Here is a 7825-nt window from a genome sequence, read left to right as displayed (position 1 = left end):
GATCATGAAATTTGGATGCAGATATAAACAATCAGTTATTTAAAAAAAAAAGAGCTGCAGAAATGGTCCGTGTATTAATCTCGCAATTTCATTTTCCGTTCTGAAACGGGTATTGAAAAACAAAAATGAGTGGTGTCATGTATTGATATACGTGTTACGTGATGACGTAGGGACACATGAGGACGGAAGTGAGAATCTCGGAGGCGGCATGTTGGTGGTCCGCATTTGTTTAATAAAAGTACCGAAAAGACAGTGCGTCATGTCTTGATGCTTTACCTAATTATCAAAGTAGACGGTACACAAGAAGTGGTTATTTGATTTTTGTTCTAAATTACAAAAATTAAAATTGAAATACAAGGCGTTTTTCCTTTCCATGATCAAAAAGGGATATACGATTTTTTAAAAAAATGCTTTGAATTTCGTTTTATATTTAGAATAACAAGAAAGTAAAATCAGTAAGAGACAGAAACAAAAAAGGTCCGTTTTTTCATTTTCTGAGACCGGAAGTGGTCATCAGCAAGTGTGGAGCCACAGAGTACGGCGCATAGACTGTATATACATTTTTTTTTCGTTAGTTTTCATGGTCAAAATGAGAGATCAGGTGGCCGATCTTAAAATAAATCAATATTGAATTTTTCTATAGAGCGTTAAAGTTTTGCGAAGCCAGGAGGCGGGACTACTTGATTGACAGTCCGGTCTGGAATGATTGACAGGTCCTATGGAGGAGGCAGCAGAGACTCTGTTCTCCTCGTTTGGATTAATTCTGATTTAATAACTGTTGGTTTATTTATCGGTGCAGCAGCAGAACATTTTCCACAGACAGTTTTCCTGCCCGTTGGCTTGTTTTAACCAGTTTTCTACCTTCGGCTGATTCTACCACCAGACACTAAAAGGACTCTGATAGTTCGGTAAGTAAATGTTTATTTTCATATCGGTGCCGCTTTTAATGCACTTTATATGCAGCTTTAGTGTCAGATATAATGTGTGCCATGCACTCCAGATGTTGGTGGAGTTTGTTTCAGTGTGTGTTGACCAGAGAAGAAAGTTAGCATAGTAAATATTAGCTTTAATGTTAGCGATGCTAACCGAGCTAGCTACTGAGTCGTAACCTGATTAAAGCTAACGTAGCGTCAAGCTAATGTGTTGAGTTTCATGTAAACAGCTGAAGTGTGTTGTGTTCCTGTAGTGTGGTTCATTAAGTTCATAAAACTGGCTGGTTGACATTAATGTAACATTCAGGAAACTTAAATGTGATTAAAACAGTAACGTTAACGTTCTAGTTGTCAGTAATCAGCTTTAATTTGACACTAAAACAGACTGATAGTTTTAAATGACATCAGTTTCATTAATTTGTTGAAAATTGTCTCATTTGTTGTTGTGATGTTGCTGCTGATTCATTAAAAGCAGATGATCCGTGTTGAAGATACGTTTAGTTCTATTATCAGAAGTACAAGAAGGAAAATGGAAGTTTAGTTCTGCTACATCAAAGATTTCAGGATTAAAATAACTAAATGAGTCTTTATGCCTCAAACTTTATTTTTACAATAAAGAAATAATGAAATAATCACAGATAATAAAAATATAAATAGCAGAGAAAATCTGAGAGAATAATTTCCTGAAAAGTCTGTGAAGGAAAAGCAGCTTTTTATCCTGAAAGATCAGAATCAGCTCCAGCATCTGCATCAGACAGCATCAAGTCAACCAGAAAGAAAAGAAAATGACTTCTTTCTGATCGCATCTGTTCCGCTGCTCACAGTCTGCTGCTGATCACATTCTTCACATTTATAGTCCACTTTTAAAAGTTCAGCAGAGAGGTGCTCTGCTTTGGAGTGTGACGATGTCGTTGGTGATGTGGAGAGTGAAGTTTCCGTTTCACTCACAGTGTGCTTTATGGCAGCCGGGTCGGACTTGATGTTTGAAATACTGACCGACAGCTCAGATTTAACTGTCTGTAGTTCCGTTTTGATGGGTGTTAAACTTTGACTCAAAACCGCCAGGAGCTGGGTCTTTAAAATAACCGCTGTCTCGTTACAGAGGGAAAGTAGCAGTTCCTCCTTAAGGTCAGAGATTGCAGCATCTGAGGGCCTCTTCAAAAGAAGACGTAGTTGATGAAGGCGTTCTGGAGCAGGACCAGAAAGACCACGACCAAGCAGCCTTGAGATCTTAGGCAGCGTCTCCCTCAGGTGGGTGTCAACGGTGTTCACGGTCAGCTCTGTGGTAATCCTGTCAAAAAACAAAACAGAAAAAAATCTAGATTATAAATCAACATGTAACCAAAGCACTCTGTGTATAATGCCATAGTATAGGATGTAGTTCAGAAAATGTCAAAGTATAGTATACTTTTCAAGAATAACATAGTATGGCCTGCAGTTCATAGTATAGCATGTCGACAAAAAAACCCAACTGATTATTATGTGGTTCAAAAAGTGCAAAATGATAGGATGTTGTCTAAAATTGTCATGTATGATATGTGGTTCAAAAAATGTCATTGTGCAGTATATTGTCAAAATAGTATGTAATTCAAGAAAACATCAGAGTATAATGTCGTCTAAAAAATGCCATAGAATAATATTTCATTGCAAAAGTAAAAGTATAGTAATTTTTAAAAATGTTCAAATTCTTACAATATGTTGCTAAAAAACAACAAAAAAAAACTAAAACAAAAAAACGTCATAGTAATATGTCAATTAAAAAAGCCGATATTATAGTGTGTCACTCTAAAAACGTCATAGTATAGCATGTGGCTCAAAAATTGTCATAGTATAGCATGTCGCTCAAAAATTGTCATAGTATAGCATGTCGCTCTAAAAAATATAGCATTTGGTCCACAAAACCTTGTTTTGTCCTGGCTGTCTAATGTAGGTGAGGAGCCACACAAAAACAGTACAAACGCTGGTTTCCAGAGGGTTAACCGACTGTTTATTTGAAAGAGTAAGTTTACAACAACACAACATGTGAGGGGGTTAAAAGCAAATGGGTGTTAGTAAAATAAAAATAAATAAACAGAACTAAAAGTGAACTTCATGTTGACATTGATGGGCATTCCAACCAGGAACAAAGTAAAAGATAATCAATCCGAAAAAAAAACTCTTCCTGTTCACCTCTTAAAACCCCAAAACACACCGCAGTAGCACCCTAAACTAAAACTACCAATGGGTTCCCTGTTTTCCTTTCTGAACAATTCACAGGTCCCTCTCTATCTCCCCACACATCCACCAACCACTGGACCACATCTCCAAAGTTCTGCAGGGCCAGCTCAGCTTCCCCTCAGAAGAAGTGCCGCCACCTGCCAGATGAAGGAGCCTTTTGAGAGGCAGCTGGCATCGTGATTGGACTGTACTTTGGTCTGTTCCAATCCAGCTTCAGCTCCAGAGACGGCAGGCGGGACGAGTCAACGGAGGCCGGGTGGACGAAGGCATGCAGTTGAGTACAATCCAGAAAACAACAGAGGAGGAGTGCAGTGGCCCAGGGCCAGAACAAACAGAGTAGTGGTATAGTAGTATAGCCTTTGGTATGAAAAAACACCATCATATACATCATATATTGTACGAATAACAAGTCAAAGGAAAGAGACATACATTGTAGAATTGTAGTAATTGTGGGCTGACTGATTTACTGATTATCAGTATTTTATTTTTTATTGATTTACAGTAATAAATACATTGAGAAATGGCGCTACTTTGGCCCTGAACCTTTATCTACCTGTGGTCGCTCTGTCTTCTGGAGTGATTTGATTGGTTATACGTCACGAATAAAACTCCTTTAACTTAACATCTGTAAACAAAACAAAAACGTATCAACAAAGTTTTCTGTTAAAGTTTGTGTTCTTCTACGTTTAACTCCAAGATTTTATAAATACTCTCATTAACTGCAAATGAATATCTACTCCAAATGTCTCACTAATAATCATTATCAGCCTTAAAAACCCACAAAACACCCCTCTATACTGGACCACACTTAGTACAGTCCGGTTCCCCCTTCTATAAATCTACTTGGAATCTTCCACTTCCTGTTTGTCAAAGTGGCCTTCTACCTGGACAGGTTTTGTTGGAGCTCATGCAACAAACATTTTGGGTAACTGCACTTTAATATGGATGGATGACACTGAATTAGAGTCTGTTTTAATGAGACTGAGTTAAGATGTGTAGCTCTGTCATTAAATAGGAAATTATTTCTCAGAATTCACAGAGAAAAGTCTGAAATGTTTGCTAGGTTAGCATCCCACATGTTCTTTGGCTCAGCTAAAGCTAACTCTCTCCAACTTCTGGATCTCTTGAGTTGCTTGTTGTTAAAATATCTTGCTGTAGGTGCTGAAGCTCAGAAAGTCTGAGATGTTTGTTCAAAATAAGCTCATTCTCAAGTCTTATCTGAACTGTCCTCTTTTGTTTGAACTTTCCCTAAACTTAGGAGTTAATGACAGAGCAGCACATCCAGACTCAGTCTCATTTATGTAGAGATTAAACTTCAGTGTCATTCACTGATGTTAAAGTGCAGTTTTTCAAATGTTTGTTGCACATGCTCCCGACCAAACCAGTCCAGGTGGAAGACGATGTGAAGAGAAAGCTCCAGAGGATGAATATCACACATTTACGTTGGACATAAATGTCCTTTAATTAGACGTTGTCATGCAAAAGTTGGATTTCCCTTTAATGATGTTCAAATCTTTGTTGATGTTGGTTTCTAAATGTTTTTTGACACTCGGCCCCAAAGATTAAAACCTTCTACGGCTCACAAGCTGCAACAATTCACACATTATCAACTATCTTTCTGACTAAACTAAGATAAAAAGTGAAAAACTGTCTGATTCCTGCATCATGAATGTAAATCTTTTTGGTTTTTATGACAGTAAACTGAATATATTTGGGTTTGACATTTTATAAACCAAAACAAGAAGTGAATTACTGGAGAAAACAATCAACAGATTAATGGACAAAGAAAATTTGTTTTCTAACATATATGTCTGAATTACTCCAACATTACAAGATGCATACAATTTTAATTCAAATTTATTTATATAATGGATGGATGGATGGATGGATTTATTTATATAACACCAATTACAGGTCAAATAGTCTCAAGACGCTTTATTTTTAGATTTTTTTGTCATTTAAAATATGACAAAGTAAGAAATTTAAACCTCTTGACTAATCCAATTTATTATTTGATTTTTAAGAGACTAATCGACAATTAAAATAACTTTCTCCACTAAAACTAATAAACATGAGGTCAAATAGAAGGAACAGTTTTAAATACTGCAGTCCCACGACGACAAGAATAAAGTTTGTCAACAAAAACTAAATCTGCTGGTGGATTCCATGAAAGTCCTAATAAATGATAATAAAATGTGATACTAAAAGTTTGTGGTGCTAAAAATCTCCAAGTAAAGATATGAAGGTGAACATCTGGATGGAGGTTGATAAAAATTGATCTCCCTTCATTTCTCTGGAGCGACTCCATGGATTTTATGGATGGAACAGAGTAGCATGGTATGTCTCTTAGAAAACATCATCGTATAGACTTTGGTATGAAAAAACACAATAATATACATCGTATATTGTACAAGTAACAAGTCAAAGGAAAGAGACGTACATTGTAGAATTGTAGTAATTGTGGGCTGACTGATTTACTGATTATCACTATTTTATTTTTTACTGATTTACGGTAATAAATACATTTAAAAATGGTGCTACTTTGGCCCTGAACCTTTATCTACCTGTGGTCGCTCTGTCTTCTGGAGTGATTTGATTGGTTATATGTCACGAATAAAACTCCTTTAACTTAACATCTGTAAACAAAACAAAAACGTATCAACAAAGTTTTCTGTTAAAGTTTGTGTTCTTCTACGTTTAACTCCAAGATTTTATAAATACTCTCATTAACTGCAAATGAATATCTACTCCAAATGTCTCACTAATAATCATTATCAGCCTTAAAAACCCACAAAACACCCCTCTATACTGGACCACACTTAGTACAGTCTGGTTCCCCCTTCTATCAATCTGCTTGGAATCGTCCACTTCCTGTTTGTCAAAGTGGCCTTCTACCTGGACAGGTTTTGTTGGAGCTCATGCAACAAACATTTTGGGTAACTGCACTTTAATATGGATGGATGACACTGAATTAGAGTCTGTTTTAATGAGACTGAGTTAAGATGTGTAGCTCTGTCATTAAATAGGAAATTATTTCTCAGAATTCACAGAGAAAAGTCTGAAATGTTTGCTAGGTTAGCGTCCCACATGTTCTTTGGCTCAGCTAAAGCTAACTCTCTGCAACTTCTGGATCTCTTGAGTTGCTTGTTGTTAAAATATCTTGCTAGAGGTGCTGAAACTCAGAAAGTCTGAGATGTTTGTTCAAAATAAGCTCATTCTCAAGTCTTACCTGAACTGTCCTCTTTTGTTTGAACTTTCCCTAAACTTAGGAGTTAATGACAGAGCAGCACATCCAGACTCAGTCTCATTTATGTAGAGATTAAACTTCAGTGTCATTCATTGATGTTAAAGTGCAGTTTTTCAAATGTTTGTTGCACATGCTCCTGACCAAACCAGTCCAGGTGGAAGATGATGTGAAGAGAAAGCTCCAGAGGATGAATATCACACATTTACATTGGAAATAAATGTCCTTTAATTAGAGATTGTCATGCAAAAGTTGGATTTCCCTTTAATGATGTTCAAATCTTTGTTGATGTTGGTTTCTAAATGTTTTTTGACACTCGTCCCCAAAGATTAAAACCTTCTACGGCTCACAAGCTGCAACAATTCACACATTATCAACTATCTTTCTGACTAAACTAAGATAAAAAGTGAAAAACTGCCTGATTCCTGCATCATGAATGTAAATCTTTTTGGTTTTTATGCCAGTAAACTGAATATATTTGGGTTTGACATTTTATAAACCAAAACAAGAAGTGAATTACTGGAGAAAACAATCAACAGATTAATGGACAAAGAAAATGTGTTTTCTAACATATATGTCTGAATTACTTCAACATTACAAGATGCATACAATTTTAATTCAATTTTATTTATATAATGGATGGATGGATGGATGGATTTATTTATATAACACCAATTACAGGTCAAATAGTCTCAGGACACTTTATTTTTAGATTTTTTTGTCATTTAAAATATGACAAAGTAAGAAATTTAAACCTCTTGACTAATCCAATTTATTATTTGATTTTTAAGAGACTAATCGACAATTAAAATAACTTTCTCCACTAAAACTAATAAACATGAGGTGAAATAGAAGGAAGAGTTTTAAATACTGCAGTCCCACGACAACAAGAATAAAGTTTGTCAACAAAAACTAAATCTGCTGGTGGATTCCATTAAAGTCCTAATAAAGGATAATAAAGTGTGATACTAAAGGTTTGTGGTGCTAAAAATCTCCAAGTAAAGATATGAAGGTGAACATCTGGATGGAGGTTTATAAAAGTTGAAGTCCCTTCATTTCTCTGGAGTGACTCCATGGATTTTATGGATGGTGGTTAAAGACCTGGTCTTCTAGTGGTCTTCCTTCGAGTCGCTGTAAAAAGTCACTCCATTCTGGCCGACTTCAACACCTCTTCATGTCAACTTGTTCTGCCTCCGACCTCGTGCTTTACATTATTTCATCATATGGCATGTTTTCACAACATGTTGAAAATGGCATTTTTTTTCGACATAGTATAGTAAGGCGTTTTTTTTGCGCCAAAATTCATGATGATGTTTTTTTCAAATAAAACCTTTCTGGAGTGTTTTTCACACCCTCCTTTACATTATTTCAGCATATGGCACGTTTTTACTACATGTTTGAAAAATGGCATTTTTTTTCGACATAGTATAGT

The 7825-nt window shown here is 35.9% G+C and overlaps 1 long non-coding RNA gene across 1 annotated transcript; it reads left to right on the top strand.

Moving 5' to 3' along the window:
* Window positions 1-759: 759 nt before the first annotated feature.
* LOC129348024 (uncharacterized) lies at window positions 760-3482 on the top strand. The gene is made up of 3 exons (XR_008600439.1): window positions 760-908; window positions 2035-2183; window positions 3189-3482. It is a non-coding gene; the product is annotated as an uncharacterized LOC129348024 (long non-coding RNA).
* The last annotated feature ends 4343 nt before the right edge of the window (window positions 3483-7825 follow it).

This window comes from Amphiprion ocellaris, chromosome 22, assembly GCF_022539595.1.
Source record: "Amphiprion ocellaris isolate individual 3 ecotype Okinawa chromosome 22, ASM2253959v1, whole genome shotgun sequence".
Lineage (NCBI taxonomy): Eukaryota > Metazoa > Chordata > Actinopteri > Pomacentridae > Amphiprion > Amphiprion ocellaris.
The sequence above is the reverse complement of the archived record's forward strand: the minus strand, read 5'-3'. Positions and strand labels throughout refer to the sequence as shown.